This window comes from Cydia pomonella, chromosome 22 (genome assembly GCF_033807575.1).
Source record: "Cydia pomonella isolate Wapato2018A chromosome 22, ilCydPomo1, whole genome shotgun sequence".
In the NCBI taxonomy this organism is placed as follows: domain Eukaryota; kingdom Metazoa; phylum Arthropoda; class Insecta; order Lepidoptera; family Tortricidae; genus Cydia; species Cydia pomonella.
The window spans coordinates 8,663,231-8,680,061 of record NC_084724.1 but is presented as its reverse complement, the minus strand read 5'-3'; the positions used below and the strand labels follow the sequence as shown (position 1 = coordinate 8,680,061).

The following is a 16,831-nucleotide window of genomic DNA, read 5'->3' as shown; positions in this document are numbered from 1 at the left end:
TACCTAGTGCAGTTATTCGAATCGTTGCTAAGAACCTGAATAAAATATACTTATAGGTATAAACTATAATGTTATAAATAAATTGTACTTAATTAAATCAGTTTATTTTTTGGCTTACCTATTCGATTTTCAATCCAAATTAATAAGTATTAAATTAAACATTAGGTGCATATAAAATAATTGTAAAATTTTACTTGAAAAATAATTACTTTCATTCACACTATATCCAAACATTTTTATCGATAACGCTCAAAGATCAATTATATGCACGAGCACCACTCTACTTCGCGGCGTCAATGAAGGGAGCGGTTGGCGGTCGTACCAAGAAACAATAATGCCCCTGTGAATATCGTTAGCGGTTTAATGCATTGCGCCGTTGCTATGGACACTACAAATAGTTTTCCATGCCAAAGCGTCAATGTAGGATGCATAGATAAATTGGCACGCGTTTGTATGACAACATGGTCTGACTCAGAAAAATCATATGTCACTGGATTTATTTGTCAAAAAGTGTGGTTTTATTGACTAATACGTGAAAAAAAATGTGGTATGTAACTCCATGATCCTTATAGTTTTTGGATGCACTCCTATTTCGACACAAAATAACGCTATAATTCGGCATTTCAATAAAATTGACGCGCACATTGTTCAATGACAGCTAATTTGCTACTGTCTTACGGCGGGCCGGTATGGCCACGATGTGGCCATGTCGCGGCGACACGCGCCACGCCTCCGTCAGCCATCTAGTACTTTCTATGATCTGAGATCTAAACCCATGTCATCGAGAAAAAAATTAACTTTTCTATAAGACGATCTTCGTCGCAGAGTGTACAAGTGGTCCATCTTTCGGACTTTGTTGTTGATTTTTGACTAAATAGTTGGTTTTGTTTGTTTGCTTTAGGCTCTAAATGATAGTGTCGCCCATGATGTTTAAATCGCTTTTTCGCGTTTTGAACAGTACCCCTAGTGTAAATAAATTCGATTTCCAAACGTGACGTACGCGTTTGCGTTTAGTCTCATTTTGTATTGGATTTCGAAAGAGCGCGCCAAGCGGGACGTTTTGGAAACTCAAAATCCTATACAAAATGAGACTAACGCAAACGCGTTCGTCACGTTATGATGTCGATCAAAGTTACACTAGGGGTACAGATTTTAAAACATCAAAACCGAGTCTATCGCGAATTACAAATCTCTTAAATCTCTGTTTTGACATTTGGCTGGGACATTAATTATCGGAAATAAAGGTAACAAAATAAATTCACGATTAAAAACTCGGTAGAACGGTTCTTTTTAGGGTTCCGTAGTCAACTAGGAACCCTTATAGTTTCGCCATGTCCGTCTGTCTGTCTGTCTGTCTGTCTGTCCGAGGCTTTGCTCCGTGGTCGTTAGTGCTAGAAAGCTGAAATTTGGCATGGATATATAAATCAATAAAGCCGACAAAGTCGTACAATAAAATCTAAAAAAATTTTTTTTTAGGGTACCTCCCCTACACGTAAAGTGGGGGCGAAATTTTTTTTTTCGCTTCAACCCTAGGGTATGGGGTATCGTTGGAAAGGTCTTTCAAAACTAATAGGGGTTTTTAAGAAACATTTTTTGATAAAGTGAATATATTCGGAGATAATCGCTCCGAAAGAAAAAAAAAATGTGTCCCCCCCCTCTAACTTTTGAACCATAGGTCCAAAAAATATGAAAAAAATCGTGGAAGTAGAGCTTAAGAAAGACATTAAATGAAAACTATAGCGGACATGGTCAGTTTAGCTGTTTTTGAGTTATCGCAAAAAGTTTTCCCTTCATAGTAAAAAGACTTATTTTAATAAGGTACTGATTATGCAAATTTGCCTATTTGTTTAACTCAGGTGAAAGGTACCGTTTCATCCTTCTTCTTCAACCTAAGCCTTTTCCCATTATCTTGGTTAACAATTTGCTATACTTTAACCTCCAGTTTAGCTTATTGTGACGGAAGAGTAACTACGGAACCCTACACTGAGCGTGGCCCGACATGCTCTTGGCCGGTTTTTTTTAGATACATTTTCGGTTCTTGTACATTTTTGGCATATTTTTCCACTTTGACCTAATTTATAGAACGAATGTTCTTTTCCGATAATCTTGGAAGTAGGTACCTTTTGTTTCATTAAAAGTAAATACTAATATAATTATACCACGAACCAAACTACATAACTATGAGGAAGAATTTACTAAACTGATCTTGAATTGTAAAGGCATAATTGTTATCTTCACACATTGGATCCTTGACATTCTGTAACTTTTGGACTTCCGCGCCGAACCTTATGTTTGTTATACTGAAAGGTTTTACAAAAAAATATAATTAATACGTTACAAGTCTATACGAATACGAACCATTAAGGTTGTTACATTGGTATTTATTTTATTGTTCAGTGTAAATACAAGCTGAAGTTTAAAATTTAAAAGTGAAGTTTGTTACTAATTCCTACTTGATGAACATACAGATCAACCAATCACTCTTCCAATATTGCAGTAACAAATCTAAAGTTCTAGTATGTTTGTAAACGTAATATTAAATTGTTCGGCAAGCAACATCTGTGTCAACGATATGCTGTAAAGACTATTACAACTGAAAAGAAGAAGTAACCTCTTCTTCTATTAGTAATTTTAGAATTAACTAAATTCGATTTTGAAACGTGACATACGCGTTTGCGTTTAGTCTCATTTTGTATGTGATTTAGAAAGAGCGCGCCAAGCGGGACGTTTTGGAAACTCAAAATCCTATACAAAATGAGACTTAACGCAAACGCGTTCATCACGTTATGATGTCGATAACATTTACACTAGGGGTACAGAAGTATTGCATATATATTTGTGGTTTGGCCTAGTGGGTTCAAATCCTGGTAAGGGCATTTATTCGTGTGATATTTGTTCCTGAGTCATGGGTGTTTTCTATGTATTTAAGTATTTATAACATTTATATATTATATATATCGTTGTCTAAGTACCCTCAACACAAGCCTTATTGAGCTTACTGTGGGACTTAGTCAATTTGTGTAATAATGTCCTTTTATATTTATTTATTTATATATTTACTGCCCATATTTGCAATGTTATGCGCAAACTTGATTCATAATATGACATCCTTGATGTGGTTTTGATTTTTATTGTTTATGGACATCGTAATGACGTCTCTTCATACTTAGTTTCATGGAACTGTTGACACTTACGTATTGTAAAGGGCAACCGTCGTGTGAAACACAAACATCTTGAGTGTTACGACTTACGTCCATTTATTATTAGTTTAAATGACACATTTTTCCTTAGAAATTGTGACTGATACAGAATTGCTTTTAATTGGCGAATGATCTTGAAACTGTTTATGGTTACGACTGTGTTTGTTAATATTACTGACGCGGGCTTCTTTTCTTAGAATTACTCTGGTTCTTATTTGCTCAATTAGCTACGATATTTTTACATTTAAGAGGCCGTTATAGATTTTAGTCGCAAAAATGTCAAATTGATAGATTTAGTCGATGAAACTGTACATCTTTTGTTAACTATAAGAAATAACAAGTGTTGGTTTCTATAAGCACGTCTTCTCATCTTGCCTTTTAATAATGAGGTGTTATGTAGATATTACGTAACAAAATGTGTACAATTTCAACGGCTAAATCTAACAATTTTATATTTTTGCTCTAAAATCGTTACCGGGATCGTAACCCCTTACGTATATTTGCAGAAATTTGAACTTTAATATTTATCTATAGAGTGCAATATCATATCCGCCATAAATAATGACTTCGTATGCAGTAACGGGTTAAGAAACAATGGGAAAAATCACCAATTTGGGCAAGTACGAATTTGGTAAGCTTCGGTAGATTAGTTGTGGTTAACACATTCACCGCTGACGGTAGTTGCGCTACGTCGCAGCCGTAACCATGGATTTCCCGGTATGTAGCGAAAATGCTTCGTAGAGGCAAAACCACAACTATTCCTGATTAGCGCTGATTTGTTTAAGAGCGATTCAAAAAAGTTCAAATTCAAGTCTTGCCCATAGTGGCGAATTTTTCCATTTTTCCTCTTATTTTGAAAATATGTAGCATCGCTTTATAAAAACTAGCATAGATATTTTTGCACGTGTCTTATACGAATGTATCTTTTAATTGAAACTAATAATTAACCCTTCCTTTTATTTTTATAATTTCTTGCCGTAGCCGACTAACAAATTAATAAATTAACATCTAGAAAAGAAATATTCAATTCTGGAATGAAAAATGTCCGTTACATCATTTTGAAAATGGCATTCTAAGGTTAAATTACATAGTAACTTTTTGTGGCGTTAAAAAAATGCAAAGTAATAAGCGCCTGCGAGATGTTTGCCGATGCAATACAGTTACGTGTATTTACCTCAGCAGAGTTGCTAAAATGTAGTAACTGTCTATGAAAGTTTAAATACTTACTCCATTTGAGACGTAGAGGAAAATGTGCGAAATATTATAAGTTTCGCGTGTTAACCACGTCTTTTACTCTGTGATGTAAGTGGAAATTATGCGAACTTCGCTAATGACCAAGGTTGGTAAGGTTTGGTTTTATATTGAATGTTTCTTAATACGTTTTGTTACAATTTTCGTTTTTGTCTCTTCTCAATTGTGATTTTTCATGTATAGTCGACGATAATTCATCAAAATTATTTTTTCGATGCAAACTAGATGCATTGTTGCGTCAATCAATAAATACGTTTATTTGTAAACACAGGTACATAATAGGTCTTATAATTATAGTAGCGTATCACCATGTTTTGCCATTAGGCATACAAATATTTAAGTGAAGATGGAGCATGCAATTATTATAGGTTGTACACGTATAATCTATTGCAATTTATAAATATAACTAACAACAATTAAATTATACATGAGACAGATATGTCCGTGAGTGAATAGTAAGCTTTCCTTACTGAAAACCTAAATAAGCTTTTTTTAAATTCTAAAATGCCTTCCAGTTTGGCTATATTTTTTGGCAGTTTATTATATATTTTAGGTGCAGTGCCGAAAAAACTTTTAGTAAGAAGAGCTGTTTTAAATGATTGTGAATATATTTTGTTACATCGCCGAGCACTATTAATAGCAGAAAATTGGTTAATGTTGTTTTTAACATACATCACTGTTTCATAAATATAGAGACAAGGTAAAGTTAAAATGTTTAGTCTAATGAAATGCGGTTGACAACTTTCCAAACGTGGTATTATAAGTGCTGAACGCAAACAGTTTTTGTGCCTTAAAAGCCATTTCCCGATGTGTGGAATTGCCCCAGAAAATGACGCCGTACCTCAAAGTTGAGGTAACATACGCATTATAGGCGGTTAGCACTGCTGATTTATTTACTGTTGCTAAGGTTGTATAATGCATATGAAAATCTATTTAGTTTTTTACATACATTGTCAACCTGAGCTTTCCATGTTAACTTATTGTCTATCCTAGAAAACAGTGAGGTTTGGTATTCTATCAACTCTTTGCTTTAAATTCATTATTTTCGTTTTCTTTAAATTAATGCGTAAATTGTTCTTATTTAGCCAATCAATTACTCTCACCAATGCTTCGTTAATGCTGATCTCTAAAGCTCGTGGGTCATCACCAGTAAATATCATCGTGCTATCATCATCATTCATGTGTGATAATTTTGAAGACCTGATTCTCACAGATCCTGGTGTTTTTGGTTCTTTCAACTCATAAAAACTAGCATATTCATTCTTGATGCTAATAAATGTCCCAAAAATTTGTATGGAAATTGATGTTTCCACTACGTCACGCTCATACAAGTGAAATAGTTTCACACTAAATCGTGACGTAATGGAACGGATACTTTCTTGTTTTCTTTTTAATGGTAGGATGGAGAATGGGTTTACATCCCGCTTTTAAATTCTGACGATTCCGAGTAGAATAAGCCTAATAAAGTCCAGATTTGTAAGAATTATATTTCCAATATTTGTTTTAGAAACCGCCCACGTAAGCTCAGAGCTAAATAAGATTAGCAGGACACAACGCGACGTGCTAAACACTTAACGCGTGCTGAACTCATTAGTACAGTTTAAATAATTAAACACTCTTACGTAGTTACGTAACCACTAATAACCACGCATTTACTGTTTTCAAACCTTATTGCAACGCAATAGAGTCCATTGGTAGTGAGATAATTGTTGTTTTAATTGCAGTCACCATCAGATATATCGGAGCAGCCATGGTGTTCACAAATATCTGAAAATGCCTCTATTGTCAAGGCGAGAGTGCGTGTTTAGATATTCTTGAGCACCTCAGCCGTTCAGATATATCTGATGGCGACACATAAGGATCATCGATTGGCAAAAAGCTTTGCTGTTAGTATGTAACTATTACATAAGGCTTAATTTGGGATTTTGTGTTTGGAGGTCAGTGACTGGTATAGATAATTAATAAAATACTTTTTTTTTCAGGTAAGTGGAGATAAACGTGTCCAAGAATTTTTGGATTAAAGTGGTATGAGTAAGTTTTACTCACCATTAAACTCACTAAAAAGTAAGTTTCCATGCAATCCGTGTTAAGTCAATTCGTATAGTATTGTTTATGGGCCCTGTTATACAGAGTGTTTATTTACTCACCTGCAATAATTCGGGTTGAATATATTGGTCATATCTACTGAGAAACTTTTACTATGGGACCAACCTAAAAGGACGAAATCGCGAAAAAACTTACTATCCCATAAACAATGTCAAGTTCAGACAGCCAAAGTGTATGAAACAGGCAATTTTTTTTGCCATTTCGGAGTTGCTTAGTATGACCTATACAGTGTGTCTCTAGCCATTGGACAAAGCCGAAATGTACATATGCATTAGGGTATTTAGAACCAGTGTACAAAGTATCATAACAACCGGTGTAGCGGTTTCGAAGAAATTAACAAAGTAGCATTTTTTACTTTGGAGCAGCCTGTATGTGCTAGTAGCTCCTAAGGTAATATACTCAAAGAATAGTATGGAACCTTCTTCGACCTTTTTTGATTATTTATTTATAACACTGATAAGCTTCTGAAAATTGTCATCATTATCAAATATTTCAAACAATAACACAAGTGTGTTTCTTTTTGTTGTCGATTATTGCAGATAACTTTTGATCGATTTTTAGGGTTCCGTAGCCAAATGGCATAAAACGGAACCCTTATAGTTTCGCCATGTCCGTCTGTCTGTCTGTCTGTCTGTCTGTCTGTCTGTCTGTCTGTCTGTCTGTCCGAGGCTTTGCTCCGTGGTCGTTAGTGCTAGAAAGCTGAAATTTGGCATGGATATATAAATCAATAAAGCCGACAAAGTCGTACAATAAAATCTAAAAATTTAATTTTTTTTTGGGTACCTCCCCTACACGTAAAGTGGGGGTGAATTTTTTTTTTCGCTTCAACCCTAGAGTGTGGGGTATCGTTGGAAAGGTCTTTCAAAACTAATAGGGGTTTTCAAGAAACATTTTTTGATAAAGTGAATATATTCGGAGATAATCGCTCCGAAAGAAAAAAAAAATGTGTCCCCCCCCCCTCTAACTTTTGAACCATAGGTCCAAAAAATATGAAAAAAATCGTGGAAGTAGAGCTTAAGAAATACATTAAATGAAAACTATAGCGGACATGATCAGTTTAGCTGTTTTTGAGTTATCGCAAAAAGTTTTCCCTTCATAGTAAAAAGACTTACTTTAATTAGGTACTGATTATGCAAATTTGCCTATTTGTTTAACTCGGGTGAAAGGTACCATTTACTACACTTTAAGCTCCAGTTTAGCTTATTGTGACGGGAGAGTAACTACGGAACCCTACACTGAGCGTGGCCCGACATGCTCTTGGCCGGTTATTTTTTTAATTTTTGTTCTAATTAAAAAAAATATTAACGTCAGAGCATTCCTGAGAAGTAACTCTACGTGGGATTTCAGGGTTTGTCCAGTGGCTAAGGTCACCCTGTATATTGACTCCGTATAAATTATTGCAGATGACTAAATAAACATCCTGTATAAATCAGAGGAGCATCTTTGTCCAACAGTGTGACATCTAATTTATTCTATATATATTTGCGAACCAGACACTGTCAATACCTAGTAATGTCAAGTACACTGATTATCTTCAGCCCGCAAAAATGGGATAGCACGAATAAACATGGATGCCTTAATCTTAATAATACTAACATGTTATTTCCGTTTAAAATTCAACTTGGGTGGTTGCTGGAAGTGGTCAGAAACAAATCTACAGACTCACAGAATGCGTACACAGCATTCAAATAAATATTCACCTAATAATATTCCGAATGAACCTTGTATACGAGCTAAAATACATTTTATACCCTTCAAATAAAGCTTAATTTAGAATGTGACCAGGCTGTGAAAAATTACCAATCCTTGCAATTTTTAATCAGTGTACAGTTAAAATGCACCCTACCGCGGAGAACTATATTGCTATTCAAAATTAAAACGTACTTTGTTACACATAAGGTTCATTTTGGAATAGAAAAAGTTGAGGTTTGATGTAATAATTAAGGCTTTTAAGCTTTTAAAACTGTGTTCGATGTAATTATATACGGTAATGTTTGAATTCGCAAATGTAATAGCTTTTTGATTGGTACATATTTTTGATTCTGTCGATTCATGTTTTGCAATCTTAATTACAAGTTTTATCCAAATTTATAAGATAATTTGGAACGAATTATACCACACAAGGCTTTGTATGTTTCCGTTATAATTTTAAAGGAGATTGAATAAGTTTTAATCAAACACAAGTACACTGATTCCCACTTTTATTACATATTGAACTCTTAACGTATTAACTAAAATATTTTTCTTTTTTTTTTCAAAAATCCTAATGTTAAGGCGCAGTAAGTTCGTATAATTCTCTTACTCTCACTGAGCGAAAGTCAAAACTCAGCATTCGAATCGATACAATCACTCAAGAAAGAAATTGCTAATTAAATTTATGGCAGCCGTATTGTGATTATAAAAAACAGCTACGATTTTTTTTAAACTCCCGTTTTCTGAACATACTGCACCTTAAGCATTACTTCGCCGATTTATCAAACTAAATAAAACATTGCTACTCCCTCTTTTCATCACAATATTCAATATACATACCAATTGTTTCGATTCATTCATCATTACGTACACTGTCAATAATAAAATAATGTCACTCTTACTGATAGCATCTGGCCCTTACCCTTACCTTTGTACAGTCAGTATCAAAAGTAACGCATCAAACAACGTGTCAAAAGTATCTACCATTCTGTAACAGCTTAACAAAAGGTGATGGTTCTATATGTAGAACAATTAACGCTGTACAATATATACTTTTGAACGTGAACTTTAGCAGAGGGTACCTAAACTAGGCCTTATTGGGGTTAGTCCGGTTTCCTCACGATGATTTCCTTCACCGAAAAGCAACTGGTAAATAAGTATCAAATGATATTTCGTACATACTTTCCGAAAAAGTATTAAAGTGCGAGCGGAGGTTTGAACCCTCGACCTCCGGATTGCAAGTGCACGCTCTCACCACTCTCATCGCTAGGCCACCAGCGCTTCTTCCTCGCACCAGGGTTGTATTATATAACTTCTTGAATTACACAACGGCAGTTAGTGTATCAGAATCTTTATACAGGCGTGGTTAGCTTAACAGTGATTTTATCGCGATAAGGCCTGATTTATGACGCCATATAAACAGCCTCTTCATTGAAATACTGACAAATGATTCATTTGTTTAAGAGCTTAATAAAGTTCCTTGTTTTTTTTGCGAATAAAAAAATGCATGAACGATTGGGATCTATTTGCAAGCCATCTAAGTTACTAGATAAAAAACAGCAAAAAACAGATGTGGTGTGATAGTCCACCTACACTTCTTTTTATATAATAAGTAGTAACAACTATTATAGGCAAAGATTTTGGTCCAGCTACTTGCTACACACCTAAATAGTCTTCCTAGACTGTAACAGATAACCTGGACTAGAGGATAAACCTCACGAATGTTAAAAAAAAGCACTGCTTTGTACTATTATGTAGTAAAGTAATAAGTTTTTGGCAAAAATATCATTTTTGGTTCAAGCTTTTATCGCTGACTGTACTTTTCTTTGCACGTACAACTAATACTCATCGAGACAATTCTAAAAACCCCAAACACAATTAGGTTGCGTTGTTTTATCACAGAGTTTCTATGGCCACCTCCTGTCTACATCATCAGATCAGCTCGATGGTCCCATAATATTGTTGTCGCCCGACTTATATATGTATGCAAATTTTCAGCTTCATCGGAAACCGGAAAAGTGGGTCTAAAATCAATGCAAACAGCCAATTATTATTATAGCAGTGTCTAAAGCCCGACCAGAAATATATGATCATTGTCAAGAGGGCGCTGTTATTCTCATGTATAGGGTGACAGTTCAATTTGGTATGAAAAATTTAGTTCCAATTAAATTCCGCAATATGGCGTGTGATCATATATTACTGGTCAGGCTTTACACGGGTTAGCAGCCATTTCAACCTATAGGATAGAGTGAGATAGGAAGATAAACCAACTTACATGTCTCGTTCTTACAAGACCATCGCGTACGATCGTGCGAATACTGCTTAATAAAATCAAAGACTATATAACTTTTTTTAAGGATCTCAGGCGTGTACATACAGCTTATATTGCTCAATTAAATTGAATAAACGAATATTGAATGGTATTGAATGGCATTATGAGTTGTGCTTTTAGCTTTTAATAATTAAAGAGGGAAATTGTTTTTAACGTTTTTGATGTGAAGGTTCGATTTGAGTGATGCTTGGTGCTTAAATAATGATTATATAACCTTATTTAGGTACTCGCATGTTTCGAGAAAACCACTATTATATGCCTCGGCAGGAATAGCAATTCGTGGATTCGTCTTCTTTGCTCATCCATGAATTCCCATTTCCCAACCTCTACAATAATGTACTATTAGATTTCTTGTCTTAACAGTGTATGTAATGATATATTGAAATGATTGTTCATTTTAACCACGTACAAAAAAATGTGGGTTGACATAATCTCATTCACTGGCAAAAACCGCCTTGTTGCCGCCAAAGGAGGCGATAACGATGCCTTGACATTCAGCACAGTTTTATCACATTTTGTCATCGTTGATAAATATTATGACGTGACGTACGCAGTAACATTAATATGATATTTTTTATTGGGTATTACGGTTGTATGGGGACTCGTGGAAGATACAAGTTTGCGGCGGTATCATGGTCACATTTTATCATACTTGTTAGAACGTGACAGATGATAAAAAATCGACTATCTTAGCCCTACGGCAGTGGCAGCATGGTCCTATTTTTATCATCTGTCACTAGGTCCGTCACTTTCGCGCTTACATACTTGTTAGAACCTGACAGGCATGGTGACAAATGATAAAAAACCGACAAACTTAGCCTTACGTTACAATGGCAAAAACATGATCTGTCAAACACATTTCTTGCGGCGTCGGCATAAAAGCAAGTATTATCAATTTTATAGGGCGTTTGATAAAATGGACACGTACGAAACGTAATAACCTGAAGCTGTGTTTATTGTGTTTAAGAATTGGAAAGGGACAAAAAATATAATAAAATTATAGTTCGATACGTTCACAGGGTCGATTATTATGACGTGATTGGATCTCTTAATTTAATAATGGTACAGAATGCCTTAAAGCATTTTGTGTATTTTATATAGTGCAATATGTAAATGCTGTGTAATGCGTGTTACCAAACCTTTCAAAATGCAACAAAGTCTAATTTGCCTATTTCAGTCTTTACTTAGATCTAATCTCGATTATGCCTCAACCATATGGAATCCATTTTACAATATTTACTGTACCAAATTAGAAATGTTACAAAATAAATTTTTACGTCGACTCAACATCAAAATGAAATCTCCGTTGCTCGTACGATCAGCGGTGGCAGCATGGTTCCATTTTTATCACTTGTCACTATGCCTGTCACTTTCGCGCTTACATACTTGTTAGAACGTGACATGCATGGTGACAAATGATAAAGAGCCGACAATCATAGCCCTACAGCTTGTAGTCAAATAGAACATGTTACGTTTGATGGCTGACGCTGTTTTGCGTTGGCGATATTGACTGCCCCAACTCCTATCTAAATTACATTTTCGGACTCCTCCAAAGTCAACCAGATCTAACCAGCTTTTCAGCCACCCTAAAACCAAGATTAATTCTGGAAAACGTGCACCGACATCGGCCTATTCTTGAAATCTCGCGCCCAGTTTAAGACAGCAATTTAAAATATCTTTAAAAAAAGTTTAATACAATACGTCCACCTCTTTATATGCCAAACATATGCATAATTTATTAGTTAATTATTTTTTTTACATAGTCCTTGTTACAGTTACATTATTTATCAAAGCGTAGGATATTGACAAATCAAGTTTTATCATCGTCTATATCTACGAGTAATTGAAGTTCTGTATAATGCACTTTATTACCTTAAACTCCTTATTATTGTATACCTTAATATTAATCTTTGTTATTCTTAAACATGTAAAACAGTTTATACTTAATCATGTATTTCTATAACCTCTTTCATGGTATTTTGTGTTCACAGTGAGATACTTGTAAGGAAACATTCATAATCTCTTCTCTGTTTATGATGAGGGTTATGACCGAATCTTTAGTAATGTTTTCCAATTATTTAAACGAAAAAAGTGTCCGAAAAATAAACGTCACTTTTGTGTCGCATTTTCACATATATTTTGTATGGGCCGTCACAAAACTGATAACCAAAATTTGTATGTCCTCAATCAATAGTCCCCTTGATTTTGAGTCAAAATAACCTAAGATGTGTTAGTTTTTCGAAAGAAAGTAAATGCTAGATTGTTGTTTCTGAAACCCCCTTAAATATAGTCCGTTTTTCACAAATTAGACATTTCATAACCTCAAAAGTAGTTGTAACTTTTTTCCTCCATACTTAAATCTGAGTAACTATGCACTCAATTATAGTGTCTTTTACATAATTGTACCGCAACATCAGATATCATAGGCACTCTAGCACTCCGGAAAAAAGTTACTACTACTTTTGAGGTTAGAAAAATTGTAATCTTAGGGAAACGGGAGTATAGTTTTTAGTCTTTATGTATCCTACAATTGAGCATAGCCCTTATATATATACTATTGTATGAGAGAAAAGCAATACCTAATATTCTTCTTTTTTGTCGAGTGCTCAGAGAAAACTTTACTCTTTTTCTTCGGCAATGTATGGAATTATCGAGGTTACCAAAACGATGTTTTCTTTTACCGAAAACTTGGCTTTAACCTTTCATAATGTGTGTGGTGGTCGGAAATCGTGGGCCCATATTTCGGTGCTGTACACTGTGTTTTTTTTAAAGTCCCTTAATTTCAAGGGTTTCATTCCTGAGCTTAAATTAAGTTACATTCTCAATGAAACCGGTATACTAATGAACTGCATTTTGGAGATAATTAATGATTAATTTTTATCTGATACGGTCCATATAAGAGTGTACACTGGTCTTAGGCCCTGTTTACATATTGATTAGTATTTAGTATGAGTTTAAACATTTGCTACTAAAAGTACTATAAAGCTCAAGTACTATCTCGGACGATCGATATTCGAAATGGCATTGATCTATCATTGTTTTAAATTGTATGGTGGATTGAAATTTAATGTCCGTGTTACAACAACGCTATAACTTCTAACAAAAAAAATACTATGTCATTCAGTTTCCTTAAATCTACTTAGCCATACCCCGAAGTTAACGAAGTTGTAAAAACCGGACAAGTGCGAGTCGGACTCGGAACCCTAAAAAAACACCGTGTATTAAGCAGAAAAAATCGTACTCGAAAAAAAGCAAAATGAGGACTTAAAATTCGGTCAGTATCCTTAACATACAGGCAAGAGGTTAAATACCTATCAAATGTTTTCACCATACGAGCTCTGTTTATTATTTTACCTCATTTGCAACAGTGTTGCCTCAAATTTAGATAAAATAAACCATATAAAAATCAGTCGGGAGTGTTTGAGGTTCAAGTTATTTATGTTACGTATCGTGTAATAGCCAATACAAACAGTTTTTGACGGTTCCTCACATGGAGAAGGCTTGCCGCTTTTGGTCGCAATTGCAGGGAATATAAGTAAATTTAAATTAAGCTGTATTCGATACCTTTTGTTATGCCGACAAAGTCCTGGACCCCAGATCACTAATCCATGGATAGAGCATAAGATGACTCGCGCTTACAACATCGCGCATTAACTTATCGTACTATTAAAGTATGAGAGCGTGATCTTTAATCTCAGTAGTAGCTGAACCCGCGTTGACGACCGGTGCGTGCGTAAATTTAAAAAGCTTATCAAAAATTTATAATTAATATATGCTGATGTAATATAAAATAGTGTAGAATGAGTAATGCAATCGCGTAGTGTTTTAGTGAAACAACGTCTCAATCGATAGCAATAAAAACGGGTCACTTTTTTGATACACAAGATGACCCGATTTTATTGCTATTGAGTATTAGTGTGGTGTTTCCTAGTTTTCGGATGTTATACCTCATAATGTGGAACCTGGAATAATAAGACCTATAAGGTGAGTCCTGTAACTCTGTAGTAGTAGGCTTTACCACTTGATTTGGTAAGTTAGTATTTTAGTATAATGTTAATTTTAAGTTTGTATTTTAATCTTTGTTTCAAAGCTTTGATGAGCCATGTTGCTTGAAATAAATGCAATACAATACAATTATTGTTCGTGTACGGTGATATATTCGTAGACAGATAGTTATAAATTGTTCCCTTCGCATTTTGATCAATGAGAAAGTTGCAGATAGTTTCTAAAGAGTTGGGAGAATTTGAAACAGTTCTGAAAGAGTTACAAGAATTAAAGGCACCAGAGAGTGGAACAGCTACACTCTGTTAACAGCAATTATAAATGTCTACTCCAGAACACACAGTCGCTGTGGTCGAAATCGGTCAGGAGTATCATCATCATTTTTAAGTCGTGTTTTTAGGGTTCCGTAGCCGAATGGCAAAAAAGGGAACCCTTATGGATTCGTCATGTCTGTCTGTCTGTCCGTCCGTATGTCACAGCCACTTTTTTCCGAAACTATAAGAACTATAGGTACTGTTGAAACTTGGTAAGTAGATGTATTCTGTGAACCGCATTAAGATTATCACATAAAAATATAATAAAAAAATAAAAATATTTGGAACTGAAACTCAAAAAATTTTTTTTTATCAAACCCATACGTGTGGGGTATCTATGGATAGGTCTTCAAAAATAATATTGAGGTTTCTAATATCATTTTTTACACAGAGAGACACTTCCAAAGTGGTAAAATGTGTCCCCCCCCCTGTAACTTCTAAAATAAGAGAATGATAAAACTAAAAAAAATACATGATGTACAATACCATGCAAACTTCCACCGAAAATTGGTTTGAACGATATCTCTTATGTGTCTCATAGGAAATTATGATAAACTTACGAGGTATTAAAAACACGACTCAAAAATAATACGTGAGTAAGGGCTAGTTGCACCAAACCGCCTGTCACCGTGAAAGTGTTCACTAACTTTTATTGTATGGAAAATTTCATAATTCGCTTCCCAGTGACCTTGATAAGTGGTTATGACCTAGTTGTAGTTGGTGCACCTGCAATTTTGATATATTCGAGTCCCAAGTCCCGGGAGTTTTAAGAGTTAGAATTTACGAGATCTTTCCACGTGCAAAGTTTTCCTATTTGCGAATTCTAAGGGAGGTCATCAGTTCTGCAACTGAATGAGCACCATCTTCATTAAGGTCCAACGGTAAATATTCAGTTAAACTTTTATCAGGAGGTCAACATTCGCGTAATGGCGGATCGGTAGGGGGCACAAAGTGTTGATTCGACGCGGTATGACAGTAAAAAATACCTAAGGCCTCATGGGGCATTGCTTATTAACATTTTATGAACGTAACGATACTGTGATTTGAATACAGCGAGGATTTTAAATGAAAGAAACTTGGGATTTTTTAATCAATGGTGTTTAAATAAATAAATGATAAATATTGGGGTATTATGTTACCCACATCGACCTAGCTAGCAAAACTTGTACTCGCTACTAGGCCACGATATCTTATACCTTTAAACGAGCAATTCTTGTATATATACGCCGTGTTTATAGGGTTGCGTACCCAAAGGGTAAAACGGGACCCTAGTACTTAAACCGACAAAATAAATGAGAAATCTAAATCTTATCTAACAAGGTTTTTCTACTAGAAAATTGTGCCACATAGCTTTTTGACAATAATGAGGCTCGCGTGGATTTAGGCTCGCTCCCCGAGGATTCCTAGTCAGCGGAAAACGTGCGAGCTCGGCTTACCGTGACCCTTTTGATCGGAGAAATACCTTCCACCGCACCCACACACTTATCCACACGCACAATGTGATTGGCACTCGTTTTATTGATTTTAAATACTAATTTAAACTGAAAGGTGGCTTAAACTACTTTTAATGATTTTAATATGCAGCAGCGTGCACTTAGTAAGTTTAACGAAACGGTTAATGGCTGCCGGAAAAGGCTAGTATTGTGACTAACCCTACCGGAAGTTTAAGACTAATAGAGATGTCATCTAAAAACCGACATTCAAACGAAAGTTGAACAAAGATTTAGGAGCCTTTAAAAATTTGTATGAAATCTGTTTTTCGCTCCTAATTTTTATAAAAAGCAAAAATTGAAAAAAGTCAAACAGGGGCGGTTAATATACATCAAATTATGTAAAAATATATAAAGTGTATGTATGTTTATTGTTTACTGTTTGTCTGTTCATTTGTTAATTTAACTTGTCTATCACACAAATTTAATTTAACACATAATATT

The 16,831-nt window shown here is 34.9% G+C and overlaps 1 protein-coding gene across 5 annotated transcripts in view; it reads left to right on the top strand.

The window, feature by feature from the left end:
- LOC133530113 (A disintegrin and metalloproteinase with thrombospondin motifs like) overlaps positions 1-16,831 on the top strand; it is a 229,442-nt gene that overhangs the window by 68,859 nt on the left and 143,752 nt on the right. The window contains exon 1 of one of the 5 annotated variants that reach the window (XM_061867950.1): positions 14,507-14,565. The exons of the other annotated variants lie outside the window; for them this stretch is intronic. The gene's annotated coding sequence lies outside the window, so the exon portion shown is untranslated. Of the gene's footprint in view, positions 1-14,506; positions 14,566-16,831 lie in introns of those variants that run through there. 5 annotated transcript variants of the gene reach the window in all.